The following is a 22,452-nucleotide window of genomic DNA, read 5'->3' on the forward strand; positions in this document are numbered from 1 at the left end:
CATGTTAATGTTCGTGTTAAGAGGTTGGATGCAGTGTGTAAACAGAATTGGCGGTATTGCCCACGCATTTTGTGGAGACTGTAAATGGTAAAGGAAAAGTTACAGACAAAAACATTGATTTGGAATGACAATAAGAAACGATACACATGACCTACAAGAGATGAAACGAGCAGTGTGGGCTACATTCTGCCACAAATCTTCCACTGATGATACACCTATACATGGTCTTTGTCCACCTGGTACTGATTCATGGTGCAAGTACCGCAAAGCTCAGGCAGCGAGTAGCGAGGAACAATTTAGGCACAAAAGCAGCATACCATCCGCAGTGATGGAAGCTATTAAACCGCGATAGAACATCCTGACCTCCTTTTCAAATGTCTCTATGGCCAAATGCAAAACCCGAATGAGTCATCTAATAACGTCAGCCTCGTGATGACTGGGTGTTGTGTGATGTCCTTCGGTTAGTTAGGTTTAAGTAGTTCTAAGTTCTAGGGGACTGATGACCATAGATGTTAAGGCCCATAGTGCTCAGAGCCATTTGAACAATTTTTTTAATAACGTCATTTTGACACGCATAAAAAAAGTCTTTGTAGCAATAAAAATTCTATGCTTGGGTGTTTTTGACGCTATGATAATGATTAATGATCATAATAAAGGAAGAATTAGGGTACTAGAGCAACATCGTATCGCTCCAGAAGCCAACACACTGCAAGTCTTCCAGCGAATGGATCGATTTAGGTTCATTGAAGCCCAGCGTGCGGCAGAGGAAATTACTAAAGAAGCAAGAGGCAGGAAAAGAAAGAAGTTTTTAGGTCTGCAGGATGATCAAGTACACGGTCCAGATAATGCTGATTATGGGCCTGGATGTTTCTTGGAGCTGGCATGGGTCCATGTGTGGGATAATATCAAATGAAACGTTTAAGCTTGACTTCCTGAAAATGCCTTTTTTTGAAATATTTGACCCGTTATCTCAGGAACTATTACAGATACGAGGGGCGTTTGAAAAGCCCGTGCAAAAATAAAAACGTGATTGGGTAAACCTTTTTCATTTTTCGACATAGTCTCCTTTTAGACTTATACACTTCGTCCAACGCTGTTCTAATTTGTTGATTCCTTCCGAATAATAGCAATTGTCCAAGTTTTGCAAAATAGCTATTAGTTCCTGCAATCACCTCCTCATTTGAATAAAATCTTCGTGCCGCAAGCCATTTCTTCTAATTTGGGAACAAATAGTAGTCCGAGGGAGTCAAGTCTAGAGAATAACGGGGGATGTGAAACGAGTTGGAATCCTGTTTCCATTAATTTTTTGACCACAACTGCTGAGGTGTGTGCTGGTGCATCGTCGTGATGGAAAAGGACTTTTTTGCGGTCCAGTCGCCGGCGTTTTTCTCGCAGCTCGGTTTTCAAATCGTCCAATACCGATGCGTAATATGCACCTGTAATAGTTTTACCCTTTTCAAGATGAAGATTATCCCTTACAAATCCCAAAAGACAGTCGCTCTTCGCCTTTTTTGGTGCAGATTCTCCCTTGGTAATCCATTGTTTAGATTGTTGTTTGGTTTCATGAGAATACTAATGTATCCATGTTTCATCCAAAATGACGAAACGACGCTTAAAGCCCTGCTGATTCTTCCTGAACAGCTGCAAACCATCCTTGCAACTCTTCACACGATTCCGTTTTTGGTCAAGCGTGAGCAATCGCGGAACCCATCTTCCGGATAGCTTCTCCATGTCCAAATGATTATGCAAAATATTATGTACCAGTACATTAGACATGCCCACAGCACTAGCAACCTCACGCACCTTAACTCTTCTGTCATCCACCAGCATATAACGGATTTTATCAATGATTTCTGGGGTCGTAACCTCCACAGGGCGTCCAGAAATTTCAGCATCACTTGTGGCCATATAGCGGCCACTGTGAAAAATTTGAAACCACTTATAAACTGTTCTAACCGTAGGTGCAGAGTCACCGTAATGTTTACCAAGCTTCTATTTAGTCTCCTGAGGCGTTTTGCCTTTCATAAAGTAACGTTTAATCACCACACGAAATTCTTTTTCGTTCATTTTTTGACAATCACTCGACTTCCTTAATTCAGACGAATGCCAAACGCAAAGAAATGGACCAATAGGGCTGAAACTTGGTGTACCTTCTTTCCAAAGATGCTACTAACTAAACATGACCTCGATACGCGCCGGTGATGCCATCTCTCGGACTTTGCACGGACTTTTCAAACGCCCCTCGTACGTATATCTAATTTTACACTATGTTACTTCTTAGCATACTGCTGCTGCACTTGTAATAGTTTTTACTTACAGAAGGAACAGGTGACATTTTTTTAAAAAAATTTCAACATAATTTTTGAAAAATCGTAACTAACTGATTATTTGTCTGTGTATTCTGATCCTGGTTCAGAAATCAGAAAAGGAGTGAAATTATACACTACTGGCCATAAAAGATGACAGGCATCTCATCCGCATGGCTGTAAGGGATCGTGCAGCCACGTCTCGATCCCTGAGTATAACAGATGGGGACGTTTGCAAGACAACAACCATCTGCACGAACAGTTCGACGACGTTTGCAGCAGCACGGACTATCAGCTCAGAGACAGTAGCTGCGGTTACCCTTGACGCTGCATCACAGACAGAAGCGCCTGCGATGGTGTACTCGATGACGAATCTGGGTGCACGAATGGCAAAACCTCATTTTTTCGGAAGAATCCAGGTTCTGTTTACAGCTCATGATAGTCGCATCCGTGTTTGGCGACATCGCAGTGAACGCACATTGGAAGCGTGTATTCGTCGTCGCCAAACTGGCGTATCACCCGACGTGATGGTATGGGGTGCCATTGGTTACACGTCTCGGTCACCTCTTGTTCACTTCGACGACATTCTAAACAGTGGACGTTACATTTGAGATGTGTTACGACCCGTGGTTCTACCCTTCATTCGATCCCTGTGAAACCCTACATTTCAGCAGGATAATGCACGACCGCATGTTGCAGGTCCTGTACGGGCCTTTCTCGATACAGAAAATGTTCGACTGCTGCCCTGGCCAGCAGATTGTCCAGATCTCTCACCAATTGAAAACGTGTGGTCAATGGTGGTCGAGCAACTGGCTCGTCACAATACGCCAGTCACTACTCTTGATCAACTGTGGTATCGTGTTGAAGCTGCACGGGCAGCTGTACCTGTACACGCCATCCGAGCTCTGTTTGACTCAATGCCCAGGCGTATCGAGGCCGTTATTACGGCCAGAGGTGGTTGTTCTGTGTACTGATTTCTCAGGATCTATGTACCCAAATTGCGTGAAAATGTAATCACATGTCGGTTCTAGTATAATATATTTGTCCAATGAATAGCTGTTTATCATGTGCATTTGTTCTTGGTGTAGCAATTTTAACGGCCAGTTGCGTACTTCCTAAAAATTTCAGATCTCTATCTGTCAAAGGTTCTGAGTTAATGGGTCATCAAGATTGCAAATTTAACACTGTAGGTATAGGACGTGCGTACTCCCCTTAGGTTGAAGGCATTCCAGCAGGTAATGAAGAACCTCTGCCGTGCCCGTACACTGGCCGGACGGAACCCGGGAAAGTGTGACCGCAAAGAAAGCGATCGGCCACATAATAGCTGCGGGTAGCGTTTCCAATCAGACGAGCGACGCCTGTCCCCGTGCCGGACGGAGCAAGAAGTCAGCGTGACGGAAAGGCAGGTACGTGATCCTACTGGGTGGTCACACAGCCTCGGCTAGTCAGCCGGCACGCCGGAAACGCGGCTCGAGCGACGGAGCAGGAACACCGGCGAGGAAAAACCACGACACGCTTTCTACCAGCGTCGCTACTCACTTGAACCAAACGGATTCGCAGTGTCACCCCTTGCCTTCTTCAGGTCGATTTTTCCAAGCGACGCTACAAGAATGAGTTGCATTTTTTTCACGTTGGCACGGAAGTAACGTGGTGATGTTGTCAACCTGAAAGTTGAAAGTCCTTGACTATTTTAAACACGGTCATTCTGGAGCCGGTATCGCCTTACAAGCACTAATCTAGGGTTTGGTTCCAGGGAGGGGAGCATCGGTTGAACTGAGTGTTGTGGACTGGCAAGACAGCCAATCCACAATGACGGGTAGTCAAAAGGCACGCGTTTAAGCTCACGCAGGCTGGCGTGAGGTCTGGAACAGTTAAAGGATTTGAGTCTAGCAAATAAAGTACGTAGCTGTTGGAATACTTAACTTTAATCCATAATTTGTGAACATCGGTCTGACGGTACATGCATCACAAGATAAATAGCAAATGATAATGGCGCCTTGCTAGGTCGTAGCAAATGAGAGCGTATGTAGACAGTGAACCATTGCTAGCAAAGTCGGCTGTACAACTGGGGCGAGTGCTAGGAAGTCTCTTTAGACCTGCCGTGTGGCGGCGCTCGGTCTGCAATCACTGACAGTGGCGACACGCGGGTCCGACATATACCAACGGACCGCGGCCGATTTAAAGGCTACCACCTAGCAAGTGTGGTGTCTGGCGGTGACACCACACGGAGATGGGGCCACACTATCTTAGTTTGTCACCCCTCCCCTCTCCCTGCCTAAAATATAATCGCTATCACTCCAGTTTTCACATTCCACAATTGCCTACGATTTACATGTTTTCATATATTCATAATAACCAGTAACCCTCTACAGGGTGTTACAAAAAGGTACGCCCAAACTTTCAGGAAACATTCCTCACACACAAAGAAAGAAAATATGTTACGTGGACATGTGTCCGGAAACGCTTACTTTCCATGTTAGAGCTCATTTTTATTACTTCTCTTCAAATCACATTAATCATGGAATGGAAACACACAGCAACAGAACGTACCAGCGTGACTTCAAACACTTTGTTACAGGAAATGTTCAAAATGTCCTCCGTTAGCGAGGATACATGCATCCACCCTCCGTCGCACGGATGCGCTGATGCAGCCCTGGAGAATGGCGTATTGTATCACAGCCGTCCACAATACGAGCACCAAGAGTCTCTACATTTGGTACCGGGGTTGTGTACACGAGAGCTTTCAAATGCACCCATAAATGAAAGTCAGTAGGGTTGAGGTGGCGGTGAATCGAGGAAGTACAGTACATACTGACGAAACCAAAATGAGCTCTAACATGGAAATTAAGCGTTTCCGGACACATGTCCACATAACATCTTTTCTTTATTTGTGAGTGAGGAATGTTTCCTGAAAATTTGGCCGTACCTATTTGTAACACCCTGTATAATGGGCAAGCTAGCAGATGGGGAACTACGAGGTGCAACAATAAAGTAATGAGACTGATATTCTTTGCAAGATGTGGCAACCCTGCAGGCTTGCATAGGCATAATATCTTTGACCTCGATCTAAAAGCTGCTTCTAGTCCAAGCGGCACATCGATGCAAGTCCTCAGTCGTGAGTTGCGCTGTAATAAGTTAACACGTGTTTGTGTCTCTCGTCAAGGAAATGGAACCGGATCATATTCCACAACGGTATGCCATTTCTCTTTGCATTAAGTTGGGTGAAAACGCGACAACAACTTACGGTATGCTTCAGAAGGCTTTTGGAGAGGATGGTATGTCAAGAGCTCAAGTTTTTCATTGGCATAAAATGGTTAGTGAAGGCAGAACGAATGTTGAAAATGAAGACCGTAGTGGACGACCATCAACGAAATGCATGCTTGTATGCTTCTTTGATTCCAAGGGAAATGTTCATAAAGAGTGGGTGCCTCCTGGACAAACAGTTAACCAATATTACTACAAAGAAATTATAGAGAGGCTTCGTAAAAGAGTTCTTCGTGTCCGTGCCAACATTGCTGATAATTGGATTCTGCATCACAATAACGCGTCATCCCACAATGCTCTGTCAATACAGCAATTTTTAACCTCAAAACAAATTTCAGTACTACCACAGCCACCTTATTCACCAGATACCGCTCCGTGCGACTTTTTTCTATTTCCAAGAGTCAAAACGGCGGTCAAGGGACACCATTTTCAAACAACACAAGATGTCCAAAAAGCCGTGACGAAGATTTTGGGGGATATTACAGAAGATGAGTTCCAGAAATGTTACCATAAATGGCAGAAGCGCTGGAAAAAGTGTGTGCAATCAGAAGGGAACTACTTTGAACTAGACAACACCAAACTTGACTAATCGGTAAGCAACATTTTTTTCACGTCAATTTTATTGTCGCACCTCATATAAATATAGACGTCTTCAAATTATTGGACTAAAGATATTTTTTCCAGAATTTACATTTATTACACATTTACATCCACATACAGATTACATTTGTACATTCAATGCATTGTTTGCATGCCTTTGTTCTTAATCAACATTTTTATCCTGCTTGGCATAGTTTTTATTAACTTTTCACATGACACTTTAATATCATTGTCATGGTACCCGATTTCCTCTACTTTCTCCATGAGATCTTGTTTGGTGGTTATTGCAAATTTCCTTATCCTCTCTTTCACAATAGCCTGTAAATTTCCAATTGGGTTCATATCAGAGCTATTCCACGGTCAGGGCAACACTTTCAGTTGCTTTTCTTCCAAGTACTTGGAAACACTTTTGGCTTTGTGGCAAGGTGACCCATAACGCATAAAAATGGCATCTTCACTACGAAACCACTCATTTATTTGGGGGAAAAGTTCCTTTTCGAGGATTTCTTTATACTGTTCTTGCCTCATTGTCCCTTCAACAAACCGTAATCTGCCAGGGCCTTTCACGGACATCACACTCTAGACCATAACGGAAGTTATATGGATATGGTGTCTTGTCCATTATAATTATCCGGGCTGTTATGCCGTGGTCGCTTGATGAATTCTGTGTCAATTCCCAACGTTTCGTCTCAAACTGCGGGAGACATCTTCACGGGGGTCCGTAGCTCGGTGGAAGGTCCAACACAACCACTGGCGAGGCAGTCGGAGACGAAACGTTGGGAATTGACACAGAATTCATCAAGCGACCACGGCATAACAGCCCGGATAATTATAATGGACATGACATTTCCGGCCGTGAAAGTCTACATTTTAGTATCAGATATGGTGTCTGTTCTTTCGGAGATGGCCGAAAGAACAGACACCATTGATGGAGGAGCTGCAGCTGTCTAGAACGAAATTAGAATTATATTAATAATACCTTCAGCTGCTGACGGGCGTCGATATATCCCCGTGGGACTCGAACCCGGGATCTCCTGCTTACATGCCACCGAGGGCACAGAGGATAGTGTGACTGCAGGGATTATCTCGCGCACGCCTCCCGCGACACCCACATTCTCACCTTGTATGTCCACGCTCTACATTCGTAGCGTCCCACCCCAACACACTCATTACCCTTGGAAGACACTCTTGCCAAGTCCCGTAAGAGTTCGGGTAATATGTGTGCATCCGCACAGAAGAAGAAGGTCATGGCCGGTGTTGCCATAACTGTATACACTCCTGGAAATTGAAATCAGAACACCGTGAATTCATTGTCCCAGGAAGGGGAAACTTTATTGACACATTCCTGGGGTCAGATACATCACATGATCACACTGACAGAACCACAGGCACATAGACACAGGCAACAAAGCATGCACAATGTCGGCACTAGTACAGTGTATATCCACCTTTCGCAGCAATGCAGGCTGCTATTCTCCCATGGAGACGATCGTAGAGATGCTGGATGTAGTCCTGTGGAACGGCTTGCCATGCCATTTCCACCTGGCGCCTCAGTTGGACCAGCGTTCGTGCTGGACGTGCAGACCGCGTGAGACGACGCTTCATCCAGTCCCAAACATGCTCAATGGGGGACAGATCCGGAGATCTTGCTGGCCAGGGTAGTTGACTTACACCTTCTAGAGCACGTTGGGTGGAACGGGATACATGCGGACGTGCATTGTCCTGTTGGAACAGCAAGTTCCCTTGCCGGTCTAGGAATGGTAGAACGATGGGTTCGATGACGGTTTGGATGTACCGTGCACTATTCAGTGTCCCCTCGACGATCACCAGTGGTGTACGGCCAGTGTAGGAGATCGCTCCCCACACCATGATGCCGGGTGTTGGCCCTGTGTGCCTCGGTCGTATGCAGTCCTGATTGTGGCGCTCACCTGCACGGCGCCAAACACGCATACGACCATCATTGGCACCAAGGCAGAAGCGACTCTCATCGCTGAAGACGACACGTCTCCATTCGTCTCTCCATTCACGCCTGTCGCGACACCACTGGAGGCGGGCTGCACGATGTTGGGGCGTGAGCGGAAGACGGCCTAACGGTGTGCGGGACCGTAGCCCAGCTTCATGGAGACGGTTGCGAATGGTCCTCGCCGATACCCCAGGAGCAACAGTGTCCCTAATTTGCTGGGAAGTGGCGGTGCGGTCCCCTACGGCACTGCGTAGGATCCTACGGTCTTGGCGTGCATCCGTGCGTCGCTGCGGTCCGGTCCCAGGTCGACGGGCACGTGCACCTTCCGCCGACCACTGGCGACAACATCGATGTACTGTGGAGACCTCACGCCCCACGTGTTGAGCAATTCGGCGGTACGTCCACCCGGCCTCCCGCATGCCCACTATACGCCCTCGCTCAAAGTCCGTCAACTGCACATACGGTTCACGTCCACGCTGTCGCGGCATGCTACCAGTGTTAAAGACTGCGATGGAGCTCCGTATGCCACGGCAAACTGGCTGACACTGACGGCGGCGGTGCACAAATGCTGCGCAGCTAGCGCCATTCGACGGCCAACACCGCGGTTCCTGGTGTGTCCGCTGTGCCGTGCGTGTGATCATTGCTTGTACAGCCCTCTCGCAGTGTCCGGAGCAAGTATGGTGGGTCTGACACACCGGTGTCAATGTGTTCTTTTTTCCATTTCCAGGAGTGTACTTACATGACGGGCGTTTTTATGTATCTCGCGGGAGGCGTGCGCGAGATAGTCCCCGCAGTCACACTATCCTCTGTGCCCTCGGTGGCTCAGAAGGATAGAGCGTCTGCCATGTAAGCGGAAGATTCCGGGTTCGAATCCCGGTCGGGGCACACATTTTCATTTGTCCCCGTTGATATATATCAACGCCCGTCAGCAGCTGAAGGTATTAATACATTTCTAATAACGGAAGTTGGATGCTTCACACATTGTTGCACACACTCAGCTTTGAACTGTTCTCCATGTCTGCAACGATCATACTGGCTGCTTTCTTCCAACACTGTGTATACAGTGATTAAAATTCTTCTGGGTATTATGCCGCGTCAGTGCTAAAAACTAACAACAATAATGAACTAAACCCGACGTTTCGGCCGAATTGCAACTGCCTTCCTGAGGGCACGACACCGGCCGCGGAAGCCTACGTTCTTATAACAGTGAATACAGCTTCATCACTGAAGCATACCTTAAGCATGTGTACTAAGTTGCAAGTTAGAAAAGTTTGGAATACTAGCATAGGAGACATCAATAGTCCCAAAATTCAAATGTGCATTTCTTCAATATCAATAAAACATCACAATTTCAAGGGAAAAGTCCTAACTTTAGAGATCAGACGCACTTAATTTACCATACCATTGCACGTACCTTAGCCCAGTCCTCACTCCTCTGCTCCTGAAGTTGTTTAGCCCACAGCAATCTTTTGGTTTTCATGGCAGGTGTTTTTTCCTTGGTCGGAATGCCTTTCAACCACATTCAAACAGCCCCCTCTTCACTGCCATAGTGAAACTTCAACACACAAACCTTTCAGCTGATGGCTCATGTGTGTAGAAGTAAGTTTACAGTTCACTGTTGCTATGTATGTAAGTCTTCTCATTGTTCTAGGACGGCTGTTTCTTTTACGTCCACATTTTCCTTTCCTGTTTGGCTTGTATTCATCACCTTTCTGCACCGGAAGTTTGATTCAGCTGGCAGTTTTTTTGTGGTGTTCTCAATCTGTCAGCAGTTTCTAGCTGTGTATAACGATTTTCAGCAGGATGTGCTACCACAGCCGAAACTTTCTGAGGTGAAACATCTTTTGTTTTGGAGACTCCGCGATTTATTCCTATAGCTAAAAACATGCTCGTTCGCAAGTCATATAATGTCTTGTTAATGTAGCAAGAAGTTGACAGAATAAATACAAGCCGAAGTACACAACAGAAACATAAAACATTACTGTAAGCACAGTTTCAAAGGATGCACACAGACAACTAACACCAACACGATTTGGAGGGAAAATGACAAATGTTACCAACAGTGAAAAATTCAGTGATCTGTGAGTTGCTTGGAAGGGAAATTTGGTGGCATCAATCAAACCATTAAAACAAATTAATTATTACACTTTGCTCTCCTATTTTTACACCAGAAAGTATCACAAATAATTGTTTAGTCTCATAATTTGAACACAGCTGTAATGGCCTGCCTCAGGGGTCAGTTCTGGCCCCATTCTGTTTACCCTGTGCATCTATGATATGCCAAAGACGAACTCCACGTGATCTGATGAAACTGAATGATTACTTCTATAAATGGAGACCAGCATAACCCGAATAAAAATTAGGTTGCTGCATTCCACCTAAGTAAGATGCCCAAAGAAAGCTACCTCTGGATCAGACACATTTGACATTCAAATAACAGAGCACCAAGCTATTAAGAAACTTGACTGAAGAGTAAATCTACTTCGCAAAATTTTTGAAAGCAGCTGGTGTGCGGACTAGGACTGTTGATATTATTAACAACACCGGGAATTCGATACATCCAAATTTTAAAAAATATCATTTTAGGCCTGCGATAAATCGAAAAAAACATATCGACGTAATAACTGATAAAAATAACGGCGGCACATTGTAAATATGCTGCCAGTTTTACGGCTGTATATGTAAGTACAGATTTATTATTAGATATTCTGTACAATTCTGTACATCAACCAGCTAGCAGCTTGACTATTCCTCTTAAAGCAAAACTTGAAAGGAAAGTGATGCATGTTCACGCTTGGCCATAAACGTCGCAGATTACGTCAGAATATCCCCTCACACGTCTGCGCCCACCGCAAGGACAAGTCTTGTATCTCACATTTTTGTTCATCAGTTTCAGCAACTATTTTAGAAGAATACCGATGTGAAGAACACTAGTTGCATTACAACTTTTTTTTTTTTGCGCATTTGAAGTGCTACTTCTTCACATCGCAAATCTTGTTATTCTATTCATATCGACACCCTCCCCTCCCCCTCCACAGTGCCAGTGCAATCGGAGTTGTTCTTTTGTGCCACATATACGTGTTTCACACAATCAAAGAGAAAGACTGGACGACAAAAGCTCAAAAAGTAGTAAGATTCCTACACACAGTGAAAGAGAAATTATGCTCTACTCCCATTTCAAAAGAACAATTTCAAATATTTACCGAAAATTGCGCAAATATATAGGCCTAGTAATTGCCTTTTCGATATCGATATATCGACATGTTAGTGATATGTACATATACCGTAAATATCGATTTACACTCCTGGAAATTGAAATAAGAACACCGTGAATTCATTGTCCCAGGAAGGGGAAACTTTATTGACACATTCCTGGGGTCAGATACATCACATGATCACACTGACAGAACCACAGGCACATAGACACAGGCAACAGAGCATGCACAATGTCGGCACTAGTACAGTGTATATCCACCTTTCGCAGCAATGCAGGCTGCTATTCTCCCATGGAGACGATCGTAGAGATGCTGGATGTAGTCCTGTGGAACGGCTTGCCATGCCATTTCCACCTGGCGCCTCAGTTGGACCAGCGTTCGTGCTGGACGTGCAGACCGCGTGAGACGACGCTTCATCCAGTCCCAAACATGCTCAATGGGGGACAGATCCGGAGATCTTGCTGGCCAGGGTAGTTGACTTACACCTTCTAGAGCACGTTGGGTGGCACGGGATACATGCGGACGTGCATTGTCCTGTTGGAACAGCAAGTTCCCTTGCCGGTCTAGGAATGGTAGAACGATGGGTTCGATGACGGTTTGGATGTACCGTGCACTATTCAGTGTCCCCTCGACGATCACCAGTGGTGTACGGCCAGTGTAGGAGATCGCTCCCCACACCATGATGCCGGGTGTTGGCCCTGTGTGCCTCGGTCGTATGCAGTCCTGATTGTGGCGCTCACCTGCACGGCGCCAAACACGCATACGACCATCATTGGCACCAAGGCAGAAGCGACTCTCATCGCTGAAGACGACACGTCTCCATTCGTCCCTCCATTCACGCCTGTCGCGACACCACTGGAGGCGGGCTGCACGATGTTGGGGCGTGAGCGGAAGACGGCCTAACGGTGTGCGGGACCGTAGCCCAGCTTCATGGAGACGGTTGCGAATGGTCCTCGCCGATACCCCAGGAGCAACAGTGTCCCTAATTTGCTGGGAAGTGGCGGTGCGGTCCCCTACGGCACTGCGTAGGATCCTACGGTCTTGGCGTGCATCCGTGCGTCGCTGCGGTCCGGTCCCAGGTCGACGGGCACGTGCACCTTCTGCCGACCACTGGCGACAACATCGATGTACTGTGGAGACCTCACGCCCCACGTGTTGAGCAATTCGGCGGTACGTCCACCCGGCCTCCCGCATGCCCACTATACGCCCTCGCTCAAAGTCCGTCAACTGCACATACGGTTCACGTCCACGCTGTCGCGGCATGCTACCAGTGTTAGACTGCGATGGAGCTCCGTATGCCACGGCAAACTGGCTGACACTGACGGCGGCGGCGCACAAATGCTGCGCAGCTAGCGCCATTCGACGGCCAACACCGCGGTTCCTGGTGTGTCCGCTGTGCCGTGCGTGTGATCATTGCTTGTACAGCCCTCTCGCAGTGTCCGGAACAAGTATGGTGGGTCTGACACACCGGTGTCAATGTGTTCTTTTTTCCATTTCCAGGAGTGTATTTTGGAAAATGTATCGATATATTGATGTTTGACCAATAGCTCTAGTGTCCAGAATGAGATTTTCACTGTGCAGCGGAGTGTGCGCTGATAGGAAACTTTCTGGCAGATTAAAACTGTGTGCTGGACCGAGACTCGAACTCGGGATCTTTGCCTTTCGCGGGCAAGTGCTCTACCGTCTGAGTTACCCAAGAACGACTCACAACCCGTCCTCACAGCTTTACTTCTGTCAGTACCTGGCAGGTAGCTCAGATGGTAGAGCACTTGCCTGCGAAAGGCAAAGGTCCCGAGTTCGAGTCTCGGTCTGGCACACAGTTTTAATCTGCCAGAACGTTTCAGCCCTAGTGTGTAAGGCAATACTCTACAATCTGCTACACTCTCTTGCGTAGTCTGCTGGAGAATACTGCGCATCTGTGTGGGGAAATAGTGCGCACACAACGAACACTGGTGTACAGCTTAATGAAGCCATGCGAGCTATCACTGGTACTGTCAGATCTACTCCCAGTCAATGGCCCCAGTCTTAGCTAATATTGCTTGGCTAGATCTGAGGAGGAAAAGCGATTACGCTAAACTTGCTCAAAAAGATTACTTTCATAAGAGCTTTCCTTTGTACGCTGCCCTATTAGATCCACCAACAACTTGTGTGAAATCACGCTACCACCCTGGGTTAATTTAGAATAGTGGTTTCCGACATGGGGTTAATTACCCCCTGATGGGTAAAATGAAATTTTCTGAGGGGTAAAAACTAAATGATTCGGTTCTCTTTCAGTCACGAAACTAAATTGTTTTCAAGACATCACTGCTATTTTTACTATTTAGTAAGACTCTAATACTGATTATGGAAGTTACCAGTAATTACTTTTACTCAATTAGTAGCATTAATGCCACTGAGGTTACATGTTCCCCGTATAGTCCACCCACTTCACACACGTGGTGTGCTTTGTTATGTACATTTCCTCCCGAACAGGCTATGAAGGCCCAACTGTACCGACCGGCCGCCGTGTCATCCTCAGTCCACAGTTGTCACTGGATGCGGGTATGAAGGGGCATGTGGTCAGCACACCGCTCTCCCGGCCGTATGTCAGTTTCCGAGACCGGAGTCGCTACTCCTGAATCGAGTAGCTCCTCAGTTTGCCTCACAAGGTCTGAGTGCAGCCCGCTTGGCAACAGCGCTCGGCAGACCAGATGGTCACCCATCCAAGTGCTAGCCCAGCCCGACAGCGCTTAACCTCGGTGATCTGACGGGAACCATTGTTACCACTGCGGCAAGGCCGTTGGCTTGTTCTGTGCATCGGTGATGATAAAAGTGAGACACACACGTAACAAATGCTAAATATCTCAAAAAAAGTCTTCTCCAAGTTGTAGATAGTACCTGCTGTACAATCCACATATTGCTACATCAATCGCTTCGAGACAGGAAACTGAACCAATTGACAGCATAAACTTCTGAACATAATGTAATTATTATTATTAGAGTGCTTGGACACAAAGCATTAACAGTCGGAAGTCTTCCAATTTCTGTCAGTTCCGAAGTAAGAAGTGCAGCAACGAAGTGATTTTAGAACAGTAAGTATAGTGCACATTTGAAATTATTTAATTTTTAATGGAGTTGCAATATAGAGGTCAAGCAAGTGCCGCAATGGAGAGGAGTAATGTCAGCGAAGTATGTTTTGCCACTGTAGTAGATAGTTAGCTTTCTACGGAGGGGGGGGGGGGGGGGGGGAACTTGCAATGAGCCACGAATTCCCTCAGCATTCATTCTAAAACACACACACAAACTTAATATCATTTATATTTCATCATTTTAAAAATAAAAATGTTACAAGAAAAGTCTTCCAATCTATAGTGTAGTTAGGTGATAATGTTGCGGAGAGGGGGGGACAACAGATTGCGGGAGGGGGGGGGGGGGAGGGTACTAGTTAATCTCTCACGCAGGGGTAGTAATTTAAGAAAGCTTGGGAACTCCTGATTTAGAAAAAAATCGGTTTTTTTGGCGTCGTATGCAAATGGCTACAGCATTGGAACGAACATCCACCCAATAACGCTCACCTAGTGTTCAATTAAATCAGATGATGCTGAGGGAATTAGATTAGTAACTGAATTTTGCTATTTAGGCAGCAAAATAACTGATAGTGGTCGAAATAGAGAGGATATAAAATATAGACTAGCAGTGGCAAGGAGAGCATTTCTAAAGAAGACAAATTTGTTGACATTACGTATGGATTCAAGTGTCATGAAGTCTTTTCTGAAAGTATTTGTATGGAGTGTAGCCATGTACGGAAGTGAAACGTGAACGATAAATAGTTCGGACAAGAAGAGAATAGAAGCTATCGAAATGTGATGCTACAGAAGAATGCTGAAGATTAGATGGGTAGATCATGTAACTAATGAGGAGGTATTGAACAGAATTGGAGAGAAGAGAAATTTGTGACACAACTTGATTAGAAAAAGGGATCGGTTGGCAGGGCATGTTCTGAGACATGAAGGGATCTCCAATTTAGTATTGGAGGGCAGAGTGGAGGGTAAAAATAGTAGAGGGAGACCAAGAGATGAATACACTAAGCAGATTCAGAACGATGTAGGCTGCAGTAGGTACTGGGAGATGAAGCAGCTTGCACAGGATAGAGTAGCATGGAGAGCTGCATCAAACCGTTCTCTGGACTGAAGACCACATCAACAACAACAACGTCTCACTTTTGTCATCAGTAATGTATGGGACAAAGCACAACATATGTGTGTGATGGGTGGACTATGTGAGGAACTTGTGATCACGCGATTAATGCTACTGATTAGGAAAATAATTATTGATAGTTTATATGATCAAATAAGTCTTACAAAATTGCAATAAGAGTAATGATCTTTTGAAAGTAACTTAGTTTCGTCATTGACTCGGAATAGAATAATTTAGTTTTTACCCCCTAGAAAATTTCGTTCTACCCCTCAGAGGGTTAATTGCTCCCAGGTTAGGAACCACTGTTCTACAACCTCTATACTCCGTTCATCGTAAGAATAAACCTGATGTAAACAAACACAAACGCGACGATTGGTCAGAATCTGTAGCACATGTACACTGGTGTTGTTACGCTCTTGGAAGTAGGTCCTACTAATGTATCAGATACATTCTTAGCAAGTTACGTTAACCGAAACTTTAAGATATTCAAATGTATTAACAGCCATCAGCGTTTTTCTTCATCACGCTTTAGTTACGTAGTTTACATTTCAAAAATCGTGTACTGTCACAGTATGTGTACTGTTGTGCTCTGATTGTCGCGCTGTTAATACGTAGTAAGAAAATGGTTGAAGCTGCTTTCTGTTTCGTAGTGGAAAACAATTAAAAAGTGCCGAGAAATATGTTGTTCTTAATGTTTGTCATAAATTTACAGAGATAATCGGCTTTGAAGTTCTCGCACTGTATTAGATATAGTTGACGCAAAATTCACATTCGTTTACAGTGGAATCGGTAACGTAAATAGCTTGACTACTCGTAAATAATTGCACCACATGGTTCGTTCGTTGAAGTCTGGACTACGTCATTTTTTTTCTGGTTCAATTCGAAATACTTACATCTCGTAATTATAAAATTCATCATCTTCTTTATGAATAATGCGCGTCTTCTTGTTTTTAATTACATATTTCGCAGCCGCGCTGTTTAAGGCACTATGTCACGAATTGCGCGACCCCTCCCGCCGGAGGTTCGAGTCCTCCCCCGGGCATGGGTGTGTGTAAGTTTAAGTAATGAGTAACTCTAGGGACCGATGGCCTCAGTAGTTTGGTCGCTTAGGAATTCACACACATCTGAACATTTTCGAACGTATTTCACGCGAAATTCCTGTTTTCGTTTCAAATATATTAATTCTCAATTAACGATATTTTATGAAAGACTGTTAATAAAGGTTGCTTAAATTAAGAAAACACAATATAATTTTTAAGGCAAAAATGAAAAACCAGGCACTCTTTATTTTGACTGTGTCCATTGTTATATACCACAGATGTAGGTACGTGTCGTAGAAACATGGAAAAAAAATCATGTTCACAGCATCGAGCACACCATACAAATGCTGCATTTTTATATTTGTACAATAAGAACCCAACAGAACTGATCTGCGGGATATGGCCGGAGAAATAAGAAGACTGTTCAGCAGCCAGACGCACTGGACCTAAGGCACGCACCTTTTTCACTTCTCACAGCCGAACGTTGGCGGGGTGTAAAAGCTAGTTCGCGTCCGTAGTATAACACTACACGTGCACCCTGGGTAACGCTAAATGAACTAGCACATACTGGCAGTCAGGTAATTCAAATGGTTCAAATGGCTCTGGGCACTATGGGACTTAACATCCGTGGTCATCAGTCCCCTAGAACTTAGAACTACTTAAACCTAACTAACCTAAGGACATCACACACATCCATGCCCGAGGCAGGATTCGAACCTGCGACCGTAGCAGTGCCGCGGTTCCGGACTGCGCGCCTAGAACCGCTAGACCACCGCGGCCGGCAGTCAGGTAATCTGAGGATCTCCTGACTATAAGACACTCTCAAAAGAGTTATGTCATCAGACAGACCAAACGTCCCTTCTCAGGCCCCTCTGACCAGGAAACTCGGACCTGTGGTTCGAATTTGCCACATAAACACAGAAGGCATAAGCTATGCTAAGTGCCAGTTTCTATCAAAACTACTAAAAAATGACAACATTGACTTGGTTGCTATACAGGAAACCCATTGTGATACAGTGCAACAACTAAATAAAAGGGGCAAAATATCAGCCTACGAGCTGTTGGGAGCGACCTATCATAGGTCTTATGGAGTAGCCACTTACGTGAAACAAGACATTGAAAGCGCTTTCCTAATTTCTACATCCACCAACGAAGACATTCATAATGTTGTCACAAAAATCGGAAGCATTACCGTCTCCAATATTTATAAGCCATCTTCTACACCTTGACCGAGCGAGGTGGCGCAGTGGTTAGCACACTGGACTCGCATTCGGGAGGACGACGGTTCAATCCCGTCTCCAGCTATCCTGATTTAGGTTTTCCTTGATTTCCCTAAATCGTTTCAGGCAAATGCCGGGATGGTTCCTTTGAAAGGGCACGGCCGATTTCCTTCCCAATCCTTCCCTAACCCGAGCTTGCGCTCCGTCTCTAATGACCTCGTTGTCGACGGGACGTAAAACACTAATCACCACCACCACCACCACCACCACACCTTGGCCAGCCCACGTTCTTCAAACTGAACCCATCCTGCTGTATACGTTAGGAATTTCATTACTCATCATGAACAGTGCAAATATAAAGACAATGATGGAAATGGGAAAGCATTAGCAAAATGGGCGGAATACCATGTATTCAATGCTAAGGATCGATCTACGTCTACATCAGCTGCCTGGAGACAGGAATACAACCCTGACCTGTGTTTCGTCTCGCCTAACAACAGAGACCAACCTCTCATGGCCTCGCGTACAGTTCTGCCCGATTTTCCGCACAGTCAACACCGTCCACTCATAATAGAGGTAGGAAGTAAAATTCCCCTAATTACCTCTATTCCTCGCCCACGCTGGTATTTTAAACAAGCCAATTGGACTGGATTCTCCACATATCTGGACAAATGTTTGGGATGGATACCACCTACTAGCAAAAATTACCAAAGACTTGTTGGTGCCATGATAAGCAAGGCCAAGAAGCACATACCAGGAGGGCACCGCAAAGAATACATCCCTGGATGGTCCCAAACGAGCAAAGAACTATACCAGAGCTTCCCTGAAGCCGGAGATCAGGAAATAGCGGATGAACTGCTTCACAGCTTGGATGCTGTCAGACGACAAAACTGGACGGAAACAACAGAAAGCCTCAATTTCCGAACATCTAGCAGGCAAGCATGGTCACTGCTGAGAAAACTAGGGAGCGGCCCACCAGCGGAACGACAAAAAGCAGCAGTACGACCAAATGCCATAGCTGCACATCTACGTAACACGTCTAGGACACCAAAGCGTAAAACACATACAATCCAAGTAAAGCCAGATCTCCAAATCTTAAAAAAAATGAAGCCACAGAAACGGAACACTCTCGTCCTTTCTCTAGCGAAGACATACAAAAAGCTCTGAAAGATGTCAAACCAACAAAGGCACCAGGTTTCGACAACGTTCACCCTGAATTCATAAACTGTGGCAAGTATACAAAAGTATGGTTGGCTCGATTTTTCACGAACATCATGCAAACTGGCAATATCCTTCAAGAACTCAAACGCTCTAAGGGAATAGCTATTCTAAAGCCTGGAAAGCCAGCTGATAACCCAAAAAGCTACAGACCGATTGCCCTGCTGTCTGCAATTTACAAATTACTAGAGAGGCTTATATATAACAGAATTAGCTCAGAATTGTTCAGGGTGACCCCAGTTGACTAGGCAGGCTTTCAGCCAGGAAGAAGTTGTACTGACCAGGTGTTGTCACTCAGTACTTACATTGAGGCGGGATTCCAGAGAAAACTGAAAACATCAGTGGCCTTTATTGACCTCCCAGCAGCTTACGACACTGTGTGGAGAGAAAGCATCATGTACAAAATTCTCCGGATAATTCTTTGCAAATCTATAGCACGCTTCATAGCATGCAAGCTCAATGATAGGGTGTTCCAAGTAACTATGGGCACTGACTACAGCTCCATGAAAAAACTAAAGAATGGCTTACCACAAGGATCAGTGCTCGCGCCACTGCTGTTTAGCCTCTATATTGCAGACCTGCCGGAAACACAATCAAGAAAGTTAGGGTATGCTGACGATTGGGCCCTCGCTACAAGATGCAGCACAATTCAAGCATCTGAGGACATCCTAACGAAAGACCTGAACATAATGGGTGAATATTTCCGTAAGTGGAGACTTCAACCAAATGCTTCAAAAACAGAGGTTAGTTGCTTCCATCTCAACAACAAACTCGCTGGAAAGGAGCTCAACATTCGATTTGAAAACACCGTTCTCAGGCACAATAAAACTCCGAAATACTTGGGCATGACCCTGGACAGAACACTCTTTTAAAGAGCACCTAACAAAGACTGCCGAAAAATTGAAGACAAGAAACAACATCATTCAAAAGCTCTGTGGTACTACCTGGGGAGCAACGGCCTCCACTCTCCGCACCTCTCCCTTAACAATTGTATTCTCGGCTGCCGAATATTGTGCTCCGGTTTGGCTAAACAGCCCACATGTAAAAAAGGTGGATGTCCAGTTGCATAACACTCTAAGGATGATTTCTGGAGTAACTGAACCCACTTCAACGCATTGGCTCCCGATATTAAGCCACATCCCGCCGCCACACTTGCGACGTACTGACGCCCTTGTACGTGAATACAAAAACATCGTGGTAAATCGAAGCCTCCCAATCCACTAAGTCATTGAGGCTGCAAACACTAACAGGCTCCGATCTAGGAACCCGCCAACAAGAACAGCAACGACCTGTGTACAAGAAGGTTTCAGTATCACAAACGCATGGTCTGAAAAATGGAACGCATGGCAAAATCGTAACATGCCTTGCATCACACAAAAACCACCTGGTTTTGACCTACCACGCAAAACGTGGTCCACTCTAAATAGGATTCGAACTCGTCACGGCAGATGTGCTTACTCCCTGGGGTAAAATACTACCCCCTCAGTGTGACTGCGGAGAAAGTCAGACCATCTACATCTACATCTACATTTATACTCCGCAAGCCACACAACGGTGTGTGGCGGAGGGCACTTTACGTGCCACTGTCGTTACCTCCCTTTCCTGTTCCAGTCGCGTATGGTTCGCGGGAAGAACGACTGTCTGAAAGCCTCCGTGCGCGCTCTAATCTCTCTAATTTTACATTCGTGATCTCCTCGGGAGGTATAAGTAGGGGGAAGCAATATATTCGATACCTCATCCAGAAACGCACCCTCTCGAAATCTGGCGAGCAAGCTACACCGCGATACAGAGCGCCTCTCTTGCAGAGTCTGCCACTTGGGTTTATTAAACATCTCCGTAACGCTATCACGGTTACCAAATAACCCTGTGACGAAACCCGCCGCTCTTCTTTGGATCTTCTCTATCTCCTCTGTCAGACCGATCTGGTACGGATCCCACACTGATGAGCAATACTCAAGTATAGGTCGAACGAGTGTTTTGTAAGCCACCTCCTTTGTTGAATGACTAAATTTTCTAAGGACTCTCCCAATGAATCTCAACCTGGTACCCGCCTTACCATCAGCCACATTGTTGAAGAGTGTTCCAGAAGAGCCTACAATGGGCCCCGACGACTTCCTGCTCGCAACTCCAGAGTCGATAGATTACATTAATAGACTTTGTTTGTAGTCCTTAAGCTTTGTTATATTAGTAATGTGTGTTTGCAATTATTAACGTTTGTTATATTAGTGATTTGTCTGGTTCTTTATTATGTGTCTGTATTGCCGTACGATACATAAACAAGTTGGCGGGATATAGAATGACACGTCAAAAACGAAGAGGAGAAAATGCAGCGCCGAGGTGGCTTCGTGGATTCTGTCGTTGATCGACTCGTTATCGACGTAGCAGATGGCAGTTCCTGTACTGAAATTTATTTCTCGGATTCGGATAAGAAAGGAGCTAAGAGATTACCACACGATTGACTGTGTAATTAATACTGTCAGTGGCTTCAGTATTCAACAGTACGGTGAAATCTCTGCAGTATGCCTTTGCACCACACGTAACTCGCTCAGAAAAAATACTTTGTCTTTAAGTGAGGAATTTTCATCACTCTTGCTTGTAATTAGAATACTGTGTGAGGACAACGAGAGCATTTTACGCTTTTCGTCTGGTCACCTAAGAAGCGTACTGGAGTATCTCCGAATATCATTTCATTCGCTTTACAAACTGAATGACATTCGATGCTATACTGTTTCTCTACTCGTCTCTTTTTACATCTGAGCTACAACTGCTCACATCATTGCAGGTTAGTTGGACCGCTGGCTGCTGGCCAGTGGAGTTGGGCAACACGATTCTTTTTCCCGATTCGATTCCTACGATTCAATCCCACATTGCGAATCGATTCCTACGATTCGTTCACGATTCTTTCACGATTCATTCTAGTCTGCGATGGCACGATTCTTACGGAATGCAAAAAGTTCTACATCTTACTCACAGATCGCAGGACATGTCTTGAAATTGTCAATGGGGTTAGAATCAAACTGTGTCATGATAAGATATGCCAGAAATAGTTTATTTATGAGTAAACATGCATATGGCGTTACAAGTGTGATTCTCGATTTATACGAGTAATGCCTTAATTGATGAAAGGTCACGTTTGATTTGATTGCATCTATTGTTTTATTTCAGTATGCCAGGAAAGAGGATTCGATTTGTGCGAAAGGTGATGCAAAATTACGTGGTATGCCAAATTACGTGGTATGCCAGTTTGGTTGTGTGGCTTGAACGTATCAAACTACAGGCGTCTGTTTTACAGTAACAAAATCTAGCAGTGAGGCAGACGTGGTTTGGCTCACATCATCCTATGTTTTTCTATGCTAAGATGTCTTTCCAAGTCCACATCACCCTTGTAATTCATAACGCAGCTGACAGCCCTCCCACGCAGCAAATTTAGCTTAGCTTTCATTTCTTCTA

At 45.2% G+C, this 22,452-nt stretch overlaps 1 protein-coding gene and 1 pseudogene across 1 annotated transcript in view; both read right to left on the reverse strand.

Annotated features, from left to right (window-relative positions):
• LOC126427387 (procollagen-lysine,2-oxoglutarate 5-dioxygenase) overlaps nt 1–22,452 on the reverse strand; it is a 460,163-nt gene that overhangs the window by 348,562 nt on the left and 89,149 nt on the right. The window lies entirely within an intron of this gene.
• Nucleotides 14,015–14,132, reverse strand: LOC126427568 (5S ribosomal RNA; annotated as a pseudogene).

Source organism: Schistocerca serialis, chromosome 11, assembly GCF_023864345.2.
Source record: "Schistocerca serialis cubense isolate TAMUIC-IGC-003099 chromosome 11, iqSchSeri2.2, whole genome shotgun sequence".
Classification (NCBI taxonomy): Eukaryota; Metazoa; Arthropoda; class Insecta; order Orthoptera; family Acrididae; genus Schistocerca; species Schistocerca serialis.